At 40.1% G+C, this 21541-nt stretch overlaps 1 protein-coding gene across 2 annotated transcripts in view; it reads left to right on the plus strand.

Annotated features, from left to right (window-relative positions):
• LOC118401275 (guanine nucleotide-binding protein G(o) subunit alpha-like) overlaps positions 1–21541 on the plus strand; it is a 176013-nt gene that overhangs the window by 11943 nt on the left and 142529 nt on the right. The gene's annotated exons all lie outside the window — the stretch shown is intronic.

Consider the following 21541-nt stretch of genomic DNA (forward strand, 5'->3'; position numbering starts at 1 on the left):
CAAATCTTCATGCTTTGTGAAAAACTGAGAGTTTATAACAATTTTAAATAATTTATGAAATTAGAATTGAAAAAATATACTACTTTATGCATCCCCACACACTTACACACTACCCCCACCAACACAGTCACACACAGCCCCCCACACTCTCACACCCCCACACACACACACACACACACACACACACACACACACACACACACAGACAGACAGACAGACAGACAGACAGACAGACAGACAGACAGACAGACAGACAGACAGACAGACAGACAGACAGACAGACAGACAGACACAAAGCCTAACACTGACACACACAGCCTAACTTTTCTCACTAAGTCTGAACTGCAACACAGAAGGCTACTAGTCTAATAGCATAGATTACTTTTAAGTAGGCCTACACCTGAGTTGGGTCACAGATTATCCATGGTATTGATCAGATACTCTAGTGGCCGCTGTGACAATAAAAATACATGTTTTTAAAAAATGGAGGCAGTCGGGAGGAGGCAAGATCAGGTAGGTCTGTCCTAACCAATGAGAGGGTAGATATGCGCTTGAACAACTGGTGCAGTAGTTACCCCAGCTACAACGTTAGCTATGTCGTAAAAATTATTTGAGGGTTTTAATTTAAAGTTAGGGTTTGGTATAAGGTAGCAGTGTGGTTAAGGTTAGGGTCATATAAAAACGTATACAAAAATAAATAAAAGTTTAGGGTTAGGTTTAAAATCACATTTTAAGAAGAGAAATTCTAGAAATAGGCACGGTTAATGACTTTGTGGCTGTGGTAAAGTGACGACCAGGCACACCTCTAATATAAAGTGTTTTTTCTCAAAGTTGCCGGGATGTCACGTGTCCTACTTATATCAGTACACTCGTAACAACCTAATCATTACGAAAAATCTATTCTATCAAATAAGCCACACGTACCAAATAAGCCATTACATTTTTTGTTCACCAAATTTGATACTCTCATTGACCTCCATACAAACATTCCTCGCTGGAGAAGAACCTCTTTGGTTAGGTTACATTGTAGGGTTATTTTTGGTGTTGATGAGTTGCTATAGTGATGGGAGAATAAACTGCAGAAAATAATTAGCCTAGGCACAGAATAGACTGAGTGAGCTACCTGCTAGCCAGCTGCACAGAAAGATAGATAGGACACATTTTCAAATTACTGGTATTTAGCAATATTTTTATTGCGATTGTAGGGCTTTAGCCACTGAATATAGGTAGTTTTTACTTGAAAGAATAAAACCATCACTTACAAAATTTGCTGCTGGCATAATACAGCCAGTGCCATGCAGCGCTGCCTCTCGCCCGACTTGTTGCCTCAGCAAGCGCGTCAAGCACTCCCACACAGCCAGCATGCAAGCAACCCCCCCAGCTCGTCTCATGTCTTTACATGCTTTAATTGTTAAAATCTATTCACTTTTAGTGTGCCATAAACACATGTTGATTGTCAAGAAAATCACTTAAAAAAGGTTACTTTCGCACATTCATCCAAAATAATTCAGCATCCGAACAGTGCACTGTGCACCCACCAACTTTCCTTAAATTTGCAAGTGGATGCTGGCCTTCTAGGCAGAGTTCCTTTGTCCAGTGTCTGTGTTCTTCATTAAATGGTACCCGCAAAAAAACAGTCTCTACGTCAACAGTGAAGAGGCGACTCCGGGATGCTGGCCTTCGAGGCAGCGTTGCAAAGAAAAAGCCATATCTCAGACTGGCCAATAAAATAAAAGATTAAGATGGGCAAAAGAACACAGACACTGGACAGAGGAACTCTGCCTAGAAGGCCAGTATCCCGGAGTCGCCTCTTCACTGTTGACGTTGAGACTGGTGTTTTGCAGGTACTATTTAATGAAGCTACCAGTTGAGGACTTATGAGGCGTTTGTTTCTCAAACTAGACACACTAATGTACTTGTCCTCTTGATTAGATGTGCACTGGGGCCTCCCACTCCTCTCTCTATTCTGGTTAGAGCCAGTTTGTGCTGTTCTGTGAAGGGAGTAGTACACAGCATTGTACGAGATCTTCAGTTTCTTGGCAATTGTAGATATTCCATTAAAAATCAGCCGTTTCCAGCTACAGTGGTTCCTCCTACAAAAGTTGCGAACTTACACCGCAGGACTTCGAGGTACCCAGCGTCACGGCTTCATTGCTCCAGACCACCACAAGGGGGAGTTAGAGCACTCATTACGCATTTGGGTCCCAAGGTTTTTATATGACCAATCATATCGAGTCGTTCCAATGACGAATTTGACACGGAGCCACCCCTCTCTGGTGACTTTTTTCAGCAAAGATGGCTGACAAAACATTACGGGGAGGCAAATGTAAGTAGTTATAACGTCATAACGAGTCAAGCAAAAAAAAATACAATTGTGAGGAATATGTTAGTTAATGTAGAAACAAATGAATGTACATATTTTTTTGTCATAAAGTTAATTTACAAAAATCGCTATTTTGCACATTTTTCTTCTGTCATATCCAACACCAGGTGTATCAAACGCCATTCTGTGAATGATGTGTCTGCATGTATGTATTACAATTATACACTTCAACAGTGTTTACCACTCCTGATCCTGGGACATCAATGATTACACATTGTAGCTATGCAATAGACTTGAAACATTATTTTGTAATTCATATACAGAATAAAAAACAGTACATCCTGCCAGCACGCCCATAAGCGTGCTGAATGACGCGTGGAAAAGAGAGTGAGGAATGAGATAGGAGTAACAATCCAGGCTATTTGTCTGAGTTCAGAGCTGTATCACATCCGACCGTAATTGGGAGTGCCATAGGGCGGCGCACAATTGGCCAGCAGGTTTGGCCGGGGTCTGCTGGTGCTGGGGTAGGCTGGTGCTGAAAATATAGCTAACTTGTTATGCCAGTGTTGCACACCAACAGATGGAGAAAACCTACACCAGTTGAGAAATTAATTTCAACAATAATCTTCATTTTAATTTGACCTCACGAACAATAAGAGGGCTTAATTGGAGTCTATTTCTTTGGGGCATAGACCTATATAAATGAACTTAACTGGCTGAGGCAGGCTATGAGGCTTTATTAGGACAACTTACAACTAAACTGCAACTGGTCAAAATTGGAGCATGCTACATAAAACAATCATTTAAAGAAAAAAGTCTGCACTTTAGATCTAAACAATGTAACTAATAATTAAAAGCGCACATTTGTAAATCCCAAACTCTAAAAGTAATTGGAAAGGCCAATTATGTGTGACACAATACAGAATGTAAACAAGATGTAAACAAGATGCTGTGTTTTTATTTACAGTAGTGATGGACAACTGGAGGCATTTTGAAAACAGGTTTTCAAACACTTGTTTTTCACATCTGTAGCAGGTGTAGCCCATCATGGGGCGGCAGCGTAGCCTAGTGGTTAGAGCGTTGGACTAGTAACCGGAAGGTTGCGAGTTCAATCCCCCGAGCTGACAAGGTACAAATCTGTCGTTCTGCCCCTGAACAGGCAGTTAACCCACTGTTCCCAGGCCGTCATTGAAAAGTATTCGATGCTTAAATCCTCTAAAGTGTTACATTTCTAACTCAAAGCAACAGTACAGTATTTATTCAGCAACATCTTTATGCTTTTGTTAATAAAATAAAATAATGAGAAAAAGACATTGAAATGCGGATGTTTATATAAACTAAATTTTAGTCGCACTTCCACCCAGCTCCACGACCACAGGTAAAACCTTACTGAGATGATCAATGTATTTGTTGTATTGTTGTATTGTCAATTTCTCTAGTCAAAACATCTTGATGGCCTTGACCAGTTCATCTTTGAGCAAATTGCTCAATGGCCGTCTGCAATCTGCTGTATACTTATAGCCTATTGTAACCTGAAAGTCATGCCTTTCCTCACCCCGCCCAAAACGACACCCTAAAAACAGTTACTATTCCAAAACGAGTTGTTAATGAAAATGTAAAAATCACATTGAGACTAAAAAGAACAGACGGAATGGACATCGTTTTCATCAAGCCAGCTTCTTTCTATGGTGCTACCCGTTCCAGGGTTAGGACTGTAACCACCAGCTTCTTTCTATGGTGCTACCCGTTCCAGGGTTAGGACTGTAACCACCAGCTTATTTTTATGGTGCTACCCATTCCAGGGTTAGGACTGTAACCACCAGCTTCTTTCTATGGTGCTACCCATTCCAGGGTTAGGACTGTAACCACCAGCTTCTTTCTATGGTGCTACCCGTTCCAGGGTTAGGATTGTAACCATCAGCTTCTTTCTATGGTGCTACCTGTCCCAGGGTTAGGACTGTAACCACCAGCTTCTTTCTATGGTGCTACCCGTTCCAGGGTTAGGACTGTAACCACCAGCTTCTTTCTATGGTGCTACCCGTTCCAGGGTTAGGACTGTAACCATCAGCTTCTTTCTATGGTGCTACCCGTTCCAGGGTTAGGACTGTAACCACCAGCTTCTTTCTATGGTGCTACCCGTTCCAGGGTTAGGACTGTAACCATCAGCTTCTTTCTATGGTGCTACCCGTTCCAGGGTTAGGACTGTAACCACCAGCTTCTTTCTATGGTGCTACTCGTTCCAGGGTTAGGACTGTAACCACCAGCTTCTTTCTATGGTGCTACCCGTTCCAGGGTTAGGACTGTAACCACCAGCTTATTTCTATGGTACTACCCGTTCCAGGGTTAGGACTGTAACCACCAGCTTCTTTCTATGGTGCTACCCGTTCCAGGGTTAGGACTGTAACCACCAGCTTCTTTCTATGGTGCTACCCATTCCAGGGTTAGGACTGTAACCATCAGCTTCTTTCTATGGTGCTACCCATTCCACGGTTAGGACTGTAACCACCAGCTTCTTTCTATGGTGCTACCCGTTCCAGGGTTAGGACTGTAACCACCAGCTTCTTTCTATGGTGCTACCCGTTCCAGGGTTAGGACTGTAACCACCAGCTTATTTCTATGGTACTACCCGTTCCAGGGTTAGGACTGTAAAAACCAGCTTATTTCTATGGTGCTACCTGTTCCAGGGTTAGGACTGTAACCACCAGCCTCTTTCTATGGTGCTACCCGTTCCAGGGTTAGGACTGTAACCACCAGCCTCTTTCTATGGTGCTACCCGTTCCAGGGTTAGGACTGTAACCACCAGCTTCTTTCTATGGTGCTACCCGTCCCAGGGTTAGGACTGTAACCACCAGCTTCTTTCTATGGTGCTACCCATTCCAGGTTTAGGACTGTAACCACCAGAGGACTTGAAAATGAGCTGGAGCTGAGAGGATCACCAAAACGAAAGGTATTTTGGTTTCAGACCATTTTATATAAAAAAGAGAAGGTATATAGCCTATCAATGTGTATGCATACTGTATAATAAAATCGATAATTGTGTACTAAAAACATGAATGTGTTTTTGCAGTGCTTACAACCATGCCGACAACCATCCGTGGAGATCAGTTGACAAAGGGCTGGACAACGGGCCACACCGAAAAAACACATGGTAGCCGAGAGAAACCAGTTAGTAAAGCTAGATTCTTAAAATGTGTAGGCAGCATTTGTGTGTTGGAGTCACTTTTAATTCTTAATTGATCTACCGTTTCTATCATAGGCCACTGTAATTGATGGGGGCTCAGGGCGGTACCATTCTGCTCATCTGATGAAGGTGCTCATGGGTGAGATTCAAACTTTGAAGACCGAGATCGAGTCATTGAAGGGAGCCCAGCAGAAGGTCCAGAGCCAGGTGGTATTGGAGGAGAGTCACTCCTCATTAGCGGAGAGTCAGGTGGAGATGTGTAACCGAAGAGAGATACCACGAGTGGGCACAGAATACAAACTGGGATGGATCCCGAGGCAAATGTGGCTTACCAGTGAACCTCTGGGTGTTCATCATTAATACTGTGTCTCAGAAGTTTCCAGCCATGACTGATGCAACCCGAAAAAGCATTAAAGACAGAGTTAATGAGCACTTGAGTTCACAGAGTAAGTCTGGACATGGCCTGCTCTCCCTTATGTAAGGAATTAGGCACTTTCCCATGTTTACTACAGTATGTACTGTATGCTATGTTTTGTTAATAAAATATCTAAAACTACTATTTCAAAATTCTGATGTTTATTTAGTTATGGATCCATAACGAATTACTTGTTCAAATATGCCATGATATTCTTGAGATATGTGTTGACTGAATATAAGGAAGTGATGTCTGCGTTTTTGCCTTTTTCTCGCTCTAAATTAAATGAAAAACGAAATCTCCAAAATATTGTTACTTTTTAAACAAAGTGATTATTATTATTAATTAATTTAGAATTATATAAAACCTGCTTAGGATCTGTGAGAATATCTAACGGAAAATGCCCCGTAGATGTTAATTTAGAGTCCTCCAATCCTCTAAATGTAATTATTGACAGAGTCACGTCATTAACAAAATAATGTTTCGATATACTGTAGGCCTACCATAGGTGAAATGAGTCTCACTAGTGTTGAGTAATGCCTAATGAAGGAAAACAATTTAGAATCCTCCAATTAATTAAGCAAGTACCAGTCAAAAGTTTGGACACACCTACTCATTCCAGAATTTTTCTTTATTTGTACTATTTTCTACATTGTAGAATAATAGTGAAGGCATCACAACTATGAAATAACACATATGGAACCAGTTAAGAACACATTCTTATTTACGGGGACAGCCTACTCCTTCCTCCCCAACAGGGATTTGAATGCTGGTCTCCCACTTGCACTTTCTCATGTTTACTACAGTATGTATTGTAGACTGCACAGTAGGCTATCAAACAAATAAACACATTTTGTTAATAAAATAATTATAAAAAATACTCTTTCAAAATGCAGATGTTGATTTAGTTATGGACCCATAACAAATTACTATGGGAATAAATATTACTGATTTACAGAAATATTGGAACAAAGTTGTCTAATGAAGGCAAACAATTTAGAATCCTCCAATCCTGTAGCCTACTCCCAACTTCATGTTGCACAGCGCCATAAAAACACCATAATATTAATCAAATTAATTAAGCCAAATTTCTTCAAATCAATCCCATATACTATGTTATTAAAAAAATATATTTTAAATGATCTGGTAATGCCAATATGGAATACTATCAAATGCTTCTCAAATATGCTAGTCAAACTACTAACAGAAAAATCGCTGAGAATTAAATGACATGCCACAGAATGCTGTGACAGCACGCAAGGTGTGCCCCAGTATGACGCAAGTTCTAAAGGAGGAACCACTGTACAATAGTCATTTACAACATTAACAATGTCTACACTGTATTTCTGATCAATTTGATTATTATTTTTTTGGACCAAAAAATGTGCTTTTCTTTTAAAAACAAGAACATTTCTAAGTGGCCCCAAACTTTTGAATGGTAGTGTATATTTTTTACAAAAAAAGATATGGGGATTGGAAATAATGCAGACAATTACATTGATAGAAGCCACAATCTATCTGCAATATTAAAGCTGATCTACCCCCTATTAAAAATAAATAAAAAATAACTAACTAAAAGCTCATTCGGTTTCCCCTTTTATCTGTGGATTTATTGTCAGAGTAGAGAGAACACAATTTTGTGTGACTCAAAATGGGTCAAAATTCTACAAACATCAAGCAAATAGATTTCAGGTAAAGTAACCAAATCTTTATCTCCCAGGACAAATTAGCTAGCAACAGCAAGCTAAATGTCCATGAATGTTTCAAATGTGTTAACGACCTCTCCCGAAATGAATATAGTACACAGTTGGTTTTGGTATTTTAACCTGTGTGTCATGAAGTCTAGTGGGGATAGACAAAATCAACATGCGCATGCGGACGCATATATGCAGAGCCAGATTGGTCATCATTTAAGTCTCTAAGAGCTTTGCACTCCTGGATATATACAATATTTGCCCATTATTTTTTAATTTATTATTCAAGCTCAATCAAGTTGGTAGTTGATTATTGCTAGAAAACCATTTTCAAGTCTTGCCATAGATTTTCAAGCTGATTTAAGTCAAAACTGTAATTAGGCGACTCAAGAACATTCAATGTTTTCTTGGTAAGCAACTTCAGTGTAGAATTGGCCTTGTGTTTTAGGTTAATGTCCTGCTGAAAGGTTAATTAATCTCCCAGTGTCTGTTGGAAGAACTCCCTAAAGAACTCCCTAGTCTTTGCCAATGACAAGCATACCCATAACATGATGCAGCCACCGCTATGCTGGAAAATATGAAGAGTGGTACTCTTCCAAACGTAACGCTTTGTATTCAGGACAAAAAGTGAATTTGTTAGCCAAATTATTTGCAGTATAACTTAAGTGTCTTGTTGCAAACAGGATGCATGTTTTGGAATATTTTTTATTCTGTACAGGCTTCTTTCTTTTCACTCTGTCATTTAGGTTAGTATTGTGGAGTTACTACAATGTTGATTCATCCTCAGTTTTCTCATATCATAACCATTTAACACTGTAGCTGTTTTAAAATCACCATTGGCCTCATGGTGAAATCCCTGAGCAGTTTCTCCGGGAGTTTCGGCAACTGAGTTAGGAAGGACCATCCAAAGCCTAATTAATAACTTCACTATGCTGAAAGGGATATTCAGTGTCTGCTTTTTTCTACCAATCGGTGCCCTTATTTGCTAGGCATTGAAAAACCTCCCTGGTCTTTGTGGTTGAATCTCTGCTTGAAATTCAGTACTCAATATTTTTTATTTTTATTTAACCTTTATTTAACTAGGCGATTGAGGGACCTTACAAATAATTGTATGTGTGGGGTACAGAGATGGAGTAGTCATACATTTTTTGGGGTAAACCACTATAATTGAACACAGCATAATTGAAATGATTCCATGCAACTTACTATGTGATTTGTTAAGCACATTTTTACTACTGAAAAGGGTTGAATACTTATTGACTCAAGATGTTTCAGCATTTCGAAAATAAATTATGTGTGTAGAACAGTGACATAAAATATATATTTTTTTATTCAGACTAACACAACAAAATGTGGAAAAGGTAAAGGGGTGTGAATACTTTCTGAAGGCACTGTATATCTGAGAGATATAAGAAAGCTTAAAGATATACAATCCCAGTCAAAAGTTTTACCCTCATTCAAGGGTTTTTCTTTATGTTTACTATATTCTACATTGTAGACTAATAGTGAAGATATCAAAACTATGAAATGGCACATATGGAATCATGTAGTAAGTAAAAAAGTGTTAAACAAATCAAAATATATTTTATATTTGAGATTCTTCAAATAGCTACCCTTTGCCTTGATGACAGCTTTGCACACTGAGATGTTCCTCTCCTTCAAAGCACAATTCGATACGCATATAGCTAAATGGCGTCTGATACGATACTTTTAGTTTTAAGCGATTCGATTTGATTTGTGGAATGAATCGATGCACTAACAATTGTTGAATGAACACATTTATTTTCCATTCTTCCATTCTCAATTAATATCTAATACTGATTGAGCTGACTTCTCTGAGCTGATTGGCGGTGTGTGTGTGTGTGTGTGTGTGTGTGTGTGTGTGTGTGTGTGTGTGTGTGTGTGTGTGTGTGTGTGTGTGTGTGTGTGTGTGTGTGTGTGTGTGTGTGTGTGTGTGTGTGTGTGTGAGCTGAGCCATAGGGCAGCAGGAAGCCTAGCGGTTAGAGCAGCGTTTCCCAAACTTATTGACCCTGGGAACCCCAAGGGACACACGTTCTGGTTTTTACCCTGGCACTACACAGCTGATTTACCCTGGCACTACACAGCTGATTTATCTTGGCACTTCACTGCTGATTAACCCTGGCACTACACAGCTGATTTATCTTGGCACTACACAGCTGATTTACCCTGGCACTACACAGCTGATTTACCCTGGCACTACACAGCTGATTTACCCTGGCACTACACAGCTGATTTACCCTGACACTACACAGCTGATTTACCCTGGCACTACACAGCTGATTTACCTTGGCACTACACAGCTGATTTACCCTGGCACTACACAGCTGATTTACCCTGGCACTACACAGCTGAATTACCCTGGCACTACACAGCTGATTTACCCTGGCACTACACAGCTGATTTGCCCTGGCACTACACAGCTGAATTACCCTGGCACTACACAGCTGATTTACTCTGGCACTACACAGCTGATTAAAATAATCAAAGCTTGATGATGAGTTCACCCCTTGAGATCCCCAGTTTGGGAAACGCTGGGTTTGGGCCAGTAACCAAAAGATTGCTGGTTCGAATACCCGAGCCGACAAGATGATAAATCAGACGTTGTGTCCTTCAGCAAGGCACTTAACCCTAATTTGCTTCAGGGGCGCCGTACTACTATAGCTGATCCTGTAAAACAACACATTTAAATGCACCTATCGGGGGGGATTTATGTTAATGTCCCCCACTTTTTAAAATCTGAAACCCAATGATTAACTTGTCATATAGCAGATGAAAATGTTTTGAGCTAGTAATATGTCAATATCTATCATAAAAAATGTTCTGTCATACATAGCTAATTCATTGACACATTTTGGGATTTCACCCCCATCGCAAAGCGAATGGCTTTGATCATTTGCGTGTCACAGAAATGATTGCTGCCCTTGTTATGAAATTACATATTTATCCTGTTCATGTAGAAATGAACAAATACACTGATTGTTTAAACAGAACTACCAAAAACTACCATAAATATTTAGTACGGTGAACTTGGCAATCGATGTGTAATCAGTAAGATGTGAGTTTTGTCCACTCCTGTAGCCTTCAAAGCTGTGCTGGTAAAACACAGTATTATACAGTGTGTTTGGTAACAATGACCCAGTAAATTACATTGGTTGTCCCTCAATTAATTAAGCCTATGATTTAATATTGCGAATGCCATTTGACAAACATCTGCAATTTTGCAAATGTTGCCGACAAATATTAGAACAGGTATAGGGTAGGCCTACCTCTCGCTGGCGCGAGCAGCTGCGTCTCCTGTGCTGTGCGCACAGTTGTTATTTGACTTGTAGATCAATGTCATAGGCAGTTACATACAAAACAGTTTGATAGGCTGATGGAGAGGACACATTAATTCAGTCACAACAGATTAGAAATATTTTCAGATTAAGGCAGAAATAAATAATATGAGTAAAACATTTGATTCATAACATTTGAATCAGTTTTCTTACTGACGAATGCTTCATTTGGATCAGTTTGGGCTCCCACAGACCAATTCACTCACATCATAAACATTTGAACTGGGGAACGATGCTTATCGGTGAATCCCTAGTAATAGTAGTGAATCCCTAGTAAGTTACATCCCTAGTAATAAGCATTCGTTGTTACTCCTCTGATCGCAGACTGCAATTACCACTAGTTACATGTTATTAGTTCAGTGTAACTATGAATTATCACAATTAATTACAATACTTGTTACAGTGTCATTACATATGTAATGACACTGTTTTAAGGATCCCTTAAAATTGTGTTACCGAATGTAGTCTGTGCGTCTTGGTTTGCTGTTGTCACACACACACACACACACACACACACACACACACACACACACACACACACACACACACACACACACACACACACACACACACACACACACACACACACACACACACACACACACACACACACACACACACACACAACATGATGCACAAAAATGGCTAATATCGATACTATGACTTGAATAGGATTTGTTCCACAAATGCTAAAACGTTAGCATGTGGAAACAGTGCCAGGGAAACTTAACCAAAGCATGGATTGCTGTCATTCCTTGTCCATAGACTGCTTACAGGGTAGGAAACAAATATGTAATTTTGGAGTTTGTGTGAACTATCCCTTGAAGAGAAACTTAAAAATGTTTTATCCTTAAGGGTTTTTATATGGCATGTTCTACTCTGTCTTTCCACTATCGCCTGCATTCCTGACCCTGAATTGGCCATAGAACACTTCTCATCAATATGTATTCCTCTAGAAGATAAACATTCCCCTTTTAAAGGTCTCAAAGTCAAAAATAGAATGAATCTTTGGTTCTCTACAGAACTATCAGAAGTCATTCTGATGAGAAACCAGGCCTGGGCCAAGGCTAGGAAAACTGACTTAGTAATTGTTTGGTAGTTTTTCAGACAACTGAGAAGTACAGTTGAAGTCGGAAGTTTACATACACTTAGGTTGGAGTTATTAAAACTCGTTTTTCAACCACCCCACAGATTTCTTGTTAACAAACTATAGTTTTGGCAAGTCGGTTAGGACATCTACTTTGTGCATGACACAAGTCACTTTTCCAACTATTGTTTAAAGACAGATTATTTAACTTATAATTCACTGTATCACAATTCCAGTGGGTCAGAGGTTTACATACACTAAGTTGACTGTGCTTTTAAACAGCTTGGAAAATTCCCCGAAATTATGTCATGGCTTTAGAAGCTTCTGATAGTTTAACTGACATAATTTGAGTCAATTGGAGGTGTACCTGTGGATGTATTTCAAGGCCTACCTACAAACTCAGTGCCTCTTTGCTTGACATCCTGGGAAAATCAAAAGAAATCAGCCAAGACCTCAGATTTGTATTTTAGACCTCCACAAGTCTGGTTCATCCTTGGGAGCAATTTCCAAACGTCTGAAGGTACCACGTTCATCTGTACAAACAATAGTATGCAAGTCACCATACCGCTAAGGAAGGAGACACGCTCTGTCTCCTAGATATGAATGTACTTTTGAAAAGAAAGTGCAAATCAATCCCAGAACAACAGCAAAGGACCTTGTGAAGATGCTGGAGGAAACAGGTACAAAAGTATCTATATACACAGTAAAACAAGTCCTATATCGACATGACCTGAAAGGCCGCTCAGCAAGGAAGGAGCCACTGCTCCAAAACCGCCATAAAAAAGTCAGACTACGGTTTGCAACTGCACATTGGGACAAAGATCCTACTTTTTGGAGAAATGTCCTCTGGTCTGATGAAACAAAAATAGAACTGTTTAGCCATAATGACGATTGTTATGTTTGGAGGAAAAAGGGGGAGGCTAGCAAGCCAAAGAACACCATCCCAACTGTGAAGAACGGGGGTGGCACCATCATGTTATGGGGGTGCTTTGCTGCAGGAGGGACTGGTGCACTTCACAAAATAGATGGCATCATGAGGATGGAAAATTATGTGGCTATATTGAAGCAACATCTCAAGAAAGGAAGTTGAAACAGGAAGTTAAAACTTGGTCGCAAATGGGTCTTCCATATGGACAATGACCCCAAGCATACTTCCAAAGTTGTGGCAAAATAGCTTAAGGACAACAAAGTCAAGGTATTGGAGTGGCCATCACAAAGCCCTGACCTCAATCCTATATAAAATTACAAACCTGACTCAGTGACACCAGCTCTGTCACCATACCCTAATAGGGTATTTATTTAGCCTACCAATTGCCAAATGCCTATTTAGACCCAAACACAATATTTTCAAAGTAAGTTACTACATTTTGTCTAGTTTGTAACATTCTCTATAAGCTGGGCTTTTGAATGATAGATGATTAAATGTAGTGAGCTATGAAATTATCAATTTATGTTAGTTTTAATGTGGTTAAAATTCATGAAATTTGGGAAATATATATTCACGCCAAGTTTTTGTCATTTTTATGTAAACGTTTTGAAAGTACTGATATTAAAGGACCAAAATACCCCAAAATCTCAGAATTGATAAGTTGATGCAAAAATGTATTTTCAGCCTGTGGTGCCTTTCCTTGAAGATGAACTATGCAAAAATCACTCTGCTATTTCCTGGTTGCACAAATTCTAATAGTTCAGTTTATGTGACATAAAAGCAAGAATCATTTAGAGAATCATTGTACCATCTAAACATATTTTCCATTACCAAAAATATTGTATTTTCAGCTGTTTGAAGCTGGTGTACAAAACCAAAAGTAAAAGACTTAAGAACGGGAAGCATATAAATAGCGCACATAGAACAGATCTACCGCTTCTTAGACTTGCTTTCAATATGAGTGACAGATCTATAACACACATTTCTATGTCAATTTCGTCAGGTCACCCAAAAAGCTACATATTGCAGCTTTGACCCAGCCCCCGTAACAGGGTTAGAGGCAGAGAACCAGTGGAAAGAGGGGAACCGGCCAGGCAGAGACAGCAAGGGCGGTTCCGCACTCCTGGGCCAGACTACACTCAATCAATGCTGAAGAGATGAGTCTTCAGTAAAGACTGAGAGCAGCCCCAGACTGCTCCATAAAAATGGACATAGTGGTTAGATCATTGGGCCATAACCAAAAGGTTGCTGGATTGAATCCCCCAGCTGACAATGTAAAATCTGTTGTTCTGCCCCTGAGCAAGGCAGTTAACCCACTGTTCCTTGGGTGCTGTGGATGTTGATTAAGGCAGCCCCCTGCACCTCTCTGATTCAGAGGGGTTGGGTTAAATGCAGAGGACACATTTCAGTTGAATACATTCAGTTGGACAACTGACTAGTTATCCCCTTGCCCTTGGTGATCTGTCTACATTTTTGAAAACAGTTAATGAAATTCTTCTTCTTCCCTGCCTAAGCAAGTTCCAGACCTGCCAACATGTACGCATTTTGCGTACCAACTATGCAATTCTCTGTCCATGTACACAGGTACGAGATCAGAGTTAAAAGTACGCAGAAATGAATAGGGCTGATTTTTTATTTATTTAATTTTTTGCATTTTAATACAAAAATACATCCACTGAGTAAATCTAACATCCCGATTCTCGAGCTGCAACACACGGACATGGAGATTAATACATAATTATTCAACGTAGCTACCCCGTGTCTGCCCCTCCTCCTGTTTGTTGTGATGCTGAGTTTGTCGACTGTCAACTGTACATAAACACATGGACAAATCCCTTTCGACTCCGTGTGTTGTGGAAAGGTAAACTAATTATTTCAAGCTAACGTTAGCGAACATAAAACGGACATTCAGTGGGCTCTAAAGTGCCAGCAGTTCACTCGAATTTGCTAGTGAATGAAATGAAATGCAAATACAAAAAATAACTGGTCACATTTGTGCGAGTGTGATATAGATTTAAATCTGCGTCCCATTAGTTGTGTTTTCCACGTAACATTAGGAGGATCACACAACCTGAAAAAAAGAGAACGTTTACGTTCAAACGGCTCTCCTGTGAAGTAGTGACCCGCAACATACGCCTAGTTTCCTGAAACGAGTCACAATTTCAGGTGGTTTTGGTGGTGGACATCCCCCACAGCCTGTGTGCTCAATTGTATCTCTTCAGACATTCTCAAGACTTTCCGTTGTACACTGCATTTCAAACAGTCAGGAATAACCTAATGAATTCAAGGCCTGTGAAATTATACCTCGGAAAAATATAAACTTTCCACTAATAATTTTATTCATTCATCAAATTAGTTTAACATGCTTTTTTTTGCAATAATCACTGATCTGGCTTTCAAATCTGTCTATGAAAATGCCTTTTTGTTACACATTTAAACAGAATCGTGCACAATGCACATCCACTAATAATGACACACTTATTGTAGCAGGCATTATAGAAAATTAACAATCCCACGAGCTAGTGAGTAGCCAGCTAATCTTTATATTTAAAGTCTAGCCAAATGGATCTATTTGCTTGCTAAGAAGGTAGAACAGTTGAACTGTTATGAACACACCTTCTTGTCCGTCTTTGTAAGTGGCAAGGGAGGGGGCTTGGTGTCTGTGTACAAGTGGGAAGGTGCACAGCACAGAAGGAGCGAAGGAGGCAAGACCAAAAAGACGCAGAACGCTCATAAAAACGATAAAACAAATAAAACCCTAGATTCTTGCGACACAGGCATTTGGAACATTGCACTAAAACATGCATTTGAATTAATCAAATTAATATATATCGCCCAGCCCTCGTTTGTTAATGAAAACAGTAAGAACAGTAGGAGAGGTTTGACATCTCCTCAGCATATATATCTGTATTAGTCACCATGGTTCTCTGTTCTGCACATTAGCAAGCTCTGTTGTTTGAGGTATCCTCCATTTGTGGTCCAGTCTCCCTTTCTCTCTCTCTCTCTCTCTCTCTCTCTCTCTCTCTCTCTCTCTCTCTCTCTCTCTCTCTCTCTCTCTCTCTCTCTCTCTCTCTCTCTCTCTCAAACATATGCATGCACACACACACCACTAGTGTCTTGTCTGTCATCCTAAAACGTCCACAGTATACCATAGTCTCCACCATCTCGGTGTAGAACACACTTCATAACTCAAGCTTTCTGAGCCGACTGTCACCATATCAGAAAAAGAGATTGTGTGTTCATGTTGGCCATTTCCATGTAAAAGGACCCATGAGCACCAACATGGGCAGTTCATATTTTTAAGAAGTGAAAGGTCCAATGCAGCCGTTTTATCTCAATATCAAATCATTTCTGAACAACAATTAAATGGGAACTGCACCCTTTTATTTGGTCTTGTTTTTTGACTTGCTCTTCAAGAAATGCTGGCAGCCATGACAGAAGCCAAGCATGAGTTAGCTTGGGGGTGTGGTTTGATGTGGGTGTGTCTTGGGGCTGGCAAGGACACACCCAAGAAACACCCACCTTTCAAAACATTGCCCGCAGCTGTTTCCCCCATTCAATCACAACAAACAAACCTCCTGTAGGTTGAGTTCAGTAAAGATGTATGGCGAGATGCCTAAGGAAGCTTTGAATATGTAAATATACCTATTAAGCCCACTAAAAATCTAAGTTGAAACATTTCTAACATATACTGGCCTAATTCGGATCATTACTATTCATCATGTAAGTAGCACTCATAACAGGGGCGTGTCCAATCGTATCCACAGAGATCAATGTGGACTTTTGTTCTTTGCCGACCAGTACAGACAGACCTTATTCAACTAATCATAGACTTCAATCAAGACATGATTAATTGAATCAGGTGTGTTATTGCTTGGTTTACAACCCAAACCTGCACCCACACTGGCCTCCTGTGGATAAAAAGACTATAATACACACATCTTTCAGTGAGTTATCTGAAAGCTGATTCACATTTGTTGTACTGCTATTATTTTTAATTAGTTCAACATGTCTTCCTAAACTATATTTGAGGACAGCTTCACATCTCCCTCTCTACTGTATTAAAAAGGTGGACCCCAAAAAAGAATCACCTGGATGAATGAAAGACAACAATATGACAATGTCCCCACCCAAAAGTGCATGAGTAGTCGCCCAATAGTAATCTTCTTGTCTCTCATTTGTTTGCATTTTTATCCACCACTTGTTGTTCTTCAATCCCTAATACACCTCAACCCTGATCTTATTATTCTACCATTAACGACTGCATTAACGAATACCAGTCCACTCCAAACGTCTTGGAGAGAGTACAGAGCTTTCTAATTATTCCTCATTATTTATAATCTTGGTAAAGGCACCATGGCTAGATGCACAATATGTATTTGTGTGTTTGAATCAACTTAAATGTGACCATGTATTTATGCTCATGTTCATTGAATATGTATTGACCTTTACATTCTGTATAGAGGGAGTGATTTTTCTGCTACTGTACCCTTTAAGCCCACTTGAGATAAATGTCAAATTTACAAAAAATAGCATCTATGTATAAGAATGCAAGATTCATTTAACAGTAAAATAAGACAAAATGCATTTACAAATATAAGCTGTGAATGCCTGAAATATATTATCTTGTAGTTCACCAAGTTATGTTGCTACTGTGAGGCTGTGACACACAATATCTGACACACAAACAGGTACTATGTTGAAGTGTGAACAGGTCAGGTAAAATGATGGTTTCCCCGTCAAATGACTGAGGCTGCAGTCTGGCGAAAGCATCTCCAGTCTATCTGTAGAAATAGGCAAAGCTAAGGCAGAGTTCATCAGGGGCACATGGAATGAAAAGGGTGTTGCTATTACTGGACATTTGTGCTGTACTGTATTATTAGCATTCAGCTCATTGTGGATGTGTTGAGTGGATGTGTTGAGTGTCAGGTGTCTCTGCACACACATGCACAGTCCCTGTTTTATTACCAAAGGCAGTTAGGGATAGGTGATTTCTGATACACAAACATATACTATGTTAAAGTTTGAACAAGTCAGACTAAATCTACCTTATTCTGTTCTCCCATTCGATGACCTTTGGTGAGCAGGCAAGAGGTGAGGTCTTTGCCAGAGCCCCATTGATGGGCATAGCAGCGTAGATCACCCGTTAAATGTATCAAAGTAATGAAGTGGGTTACCTTCTGTATTTGTACAAATGATGAGCCTGTGAAAGCTATTGCCGCTGGCAGGTGAAGGTTGCTGGCCGGATATTTGCCAACATCTAATGACTGTTCCATTCATTGGAATGTTCACAGCGAGGGCATGTCTGCATGATGCTGATGAGGGCCTCCATGCTGGTCCTCTCTATGCTGTATGTTCGGCTGCAAACTGGACATCTCTCGAACAACTGCAGCAGGCAATCTTGTGAGGTGGTGTTGACTGGGAGGGCCTGTGACAGGGGGATATAATAGACAGCCAAGTGGTAAATAGCATTTTGTTCTAAAGAAAGGACAAAGCTTTTTGCTAATGCACTTCACAACCAAAATGACTACGAGTTGTATCTGCTTGGCTGGGGAATTAGCCTACTAGTTTATCAAGGGGGGTATTTTTTAATGCAACTTTTCACATTTCACATAACACACATTACTTGTCATTGTTGATGAAGCAGTCTGTGCAATCAGAGCAGTAACTCTGGTCACTATCAGAGGCCTCATGATGGCGTGTCTTTTTCATAAAAGTCAAGGGAGACTCTGGCAACAATGGAATAGGTGTCACAAGGTTACTTGTGTCGCATGACCCACTCTTGCCTGACAAGCTGTGAAAATAGCAAGTGAACAGTGAATGAAATCATTTTTGGAGGTTGCTAAACCACTGCAATCACATTGCTGGCCATGTTATGATACCCACCTTTCCTCCTAGGTCTCACATCCGTTCATAACCAGGGGATCGGTCTGGCACCCAGACTGCACTTTGTCGAACAGAAAAACAGGGTCAACGATTGTCATCATCCCTCAATTATAAACATAGTTTAAGAAATAACTTAATCTCATTTGGAAGCTAACTATGCTTTACCGATGTAGACTAACTGGCTCCAGATTGGGTTAGATTCAGGCCGGTGATGTTGTTTTTAATATGCAACCAACTGACATGTTTTTGCTATGGCCCTGGGTTGGTTTGAATTTCTGCTGCTATATATATATATATATACAGTGCCTTGCGAAAGTATTCGGCCCCCTTGAACTTTGCGACCTTTTGCCACATTTCAGGCTTCAAACATAAAGATATAAAACTGTATTTTTTTGTGAAGAATCAATAACAAGTGGGAAACAATCATGAAGTGGAACGACATTTATTGGATATTTCAAACTTTTATAACAAATCAAAAACTGAAAAATTGGGCGTGCAAAATTATTCAGCCCCCTTAAGTTAATACTTTATAGCGCCACCTTTTGCTGCGATTACAGCTGTAAGTCGCTTGGGGTATGTCTCTATCAGTTTTGCACATCGAGAGACTGAATTTTTTTTCCCCATTCCAAAATTTTTCCCATTGCTCCTTGCAAAACAGCTAGAGCTCAGTGAGGTTGGATGGAGAGCATTTGTGAACAGCTGTTTTCAGTTCTTTCCACAGATTCTCGATTGGATTCAGGTCTGGACTTTGACTTGGCCATTCTAACACCTGGATATGTTTATTTTTGAACCATTCCATTGTAGATTTTCCTTTATGTTTTGGATCATTGTCTTGTTGGAAGACAAATCTCCGTCCCAGTCTCAGGTCTTTTGCAGACTCCATCAGACTCCACCATTCTTCCAGAATGGTCCTGTATTTGGCTCCATCCATCTTCCCATCAATTTTAACCATCTTCCCTGTCCCTGCTGAAGAAAAGCAGGCCCAAACCATGATGCTGCCACCACCATGTTTGACAGTGGGGATGGTGTGTTCAGGGTGATGAGCTGTGTTTCTTTTACGCCAAACATAACGTTTTGCATTGTTGCCAAAAGTTCCATTTTGGTTTCATCTGACCAGAGCACCTTCTTCCACATGTTTGGTGTGTCTCCCAGGTGGCTTGCGGCAAACTTTAAACAACACTTTTTATGGATATCTTTAAGAAATGGCTTTCTTCTTGCCACTCTTCCATAAAGGCCAGATTTGTGCAATATACAACTGATTGTTGTCCTATGGACAGAGTCTCCCACCTCAGCTGTAGATCTCTGCAGTTCATCCAGAGTGATCATGGGCCTCTTGGCTGCATCTCTGATCAGTCTTCTCCTTGTATGAGCTGAAAGTTTAGAGGGACGGCCAGGTCTTGGTAGATTTGCAGTGGTCTGATACTCCTTCCATTTCAATATTATCGCTTGCACAGTGCTCCTTGGGATGTTTAAAGCTTGGGAAATCTTTTTGTATCCAAATCCAGCTTTAAACTTCTTCACAACAGTATCTCGGACCTGCCTGGTGTGTTCCTTGTTCTTCATGATGCTCTCTGCGCTTTTAACGGACCTCTGAGACTATCACAGTGCAGGTGCATTTATACGGAGACTTGATTACACACAGGTGGATTGTATTTATCATCATTAGTCACTTAGGTCAACATTGGATCATTCAGAGATCCTCACTGAACTTCTGGAGAGAGTTTGCTGCACTGAAAGTAAAGGGGCTGAATAATTTTGCACGCCCAATGTTTCAGTTTTTGATTTGTTAAAAAAGTTTGAAATATCCAATAAATGTCGTTCCACTTCATGATTGTGTCCCACTTGTTGTTGATTCTTCACAAAAAATACAGTTTTATATCTTTATGTTTGAAGCCTGAAATGTGGCAAAAGGTCGCAAAGTTCAAGGGGGCAGAATACTTATATATATATATATAAATATATATATATATATATATTTACCTTTATTTAACTAAGCAAGTCAGTTAAGAAGAAATTCTTATTTACAATGACGGCCTACCACGGCCAAACCCAAACGATGCTGGGCCAATTGTGTGCCGCCCTACGGGACTCCCAGTCTCAGCCGGGTGTGATGCAGCCTGGATAGTCTGTAGTTAGTACACTGTTGAAGTCAGACATGTGTTAGCTAGTACCACCATAGCTGCATTCTATATTTATTTGTGCTCTAGACATGGGTTAGCTAGTACCACCATAGCTGCAGTCTATATTTATTTGTGCTCTAGACATGGGTTAGCTAGTACCACCATAGCTGTATTCTATATTTATTTGTGCTCTAGACATGGGTTAGCTAATACCACCATAGCTGCAGTCTATATTTATTTGTGCTCTAGACATGGGTTAGCTAGTACCAGCATAGCTGCAGTCTATATTTATTTGTGCTCTAGACATGGGTTAGCTAGTACCACCATAGCTGTATTCTATATTTATTTGTGCTCTAGACATGGGTTAGCTAGTACCACCATAGCTGCAGTCTATATTTATTTGTGCTCTAGACATGGGTTAGCTAGTACCACCATAGCTGCAGTCTATATTTATTTGTGCTCTAGACATGGGTTAGCTCGTACCACCATAGCTGCAGTCTATATTTATTTGTGCTCTAGACATGGGTTAGCTCGTACCTCCATAGCTGCAG

The sequence above is a fragment of the Oncorhynchus keta genome, chromosome 22 (genome assembly GCF_023373465.1).
Source record: "Oncorhynchus keta strain PuntledgeMale-10-30-2019 chromosome 22, Oket_V2, whole genome shotgun sequence".
NCBI classification, from domain to species: Eukaryota; Metazoa; Chordata; class Actinopteri; order Salmoniformes; family Salmonidae; genus Oncorhynchus; species Oncorhynchus keta.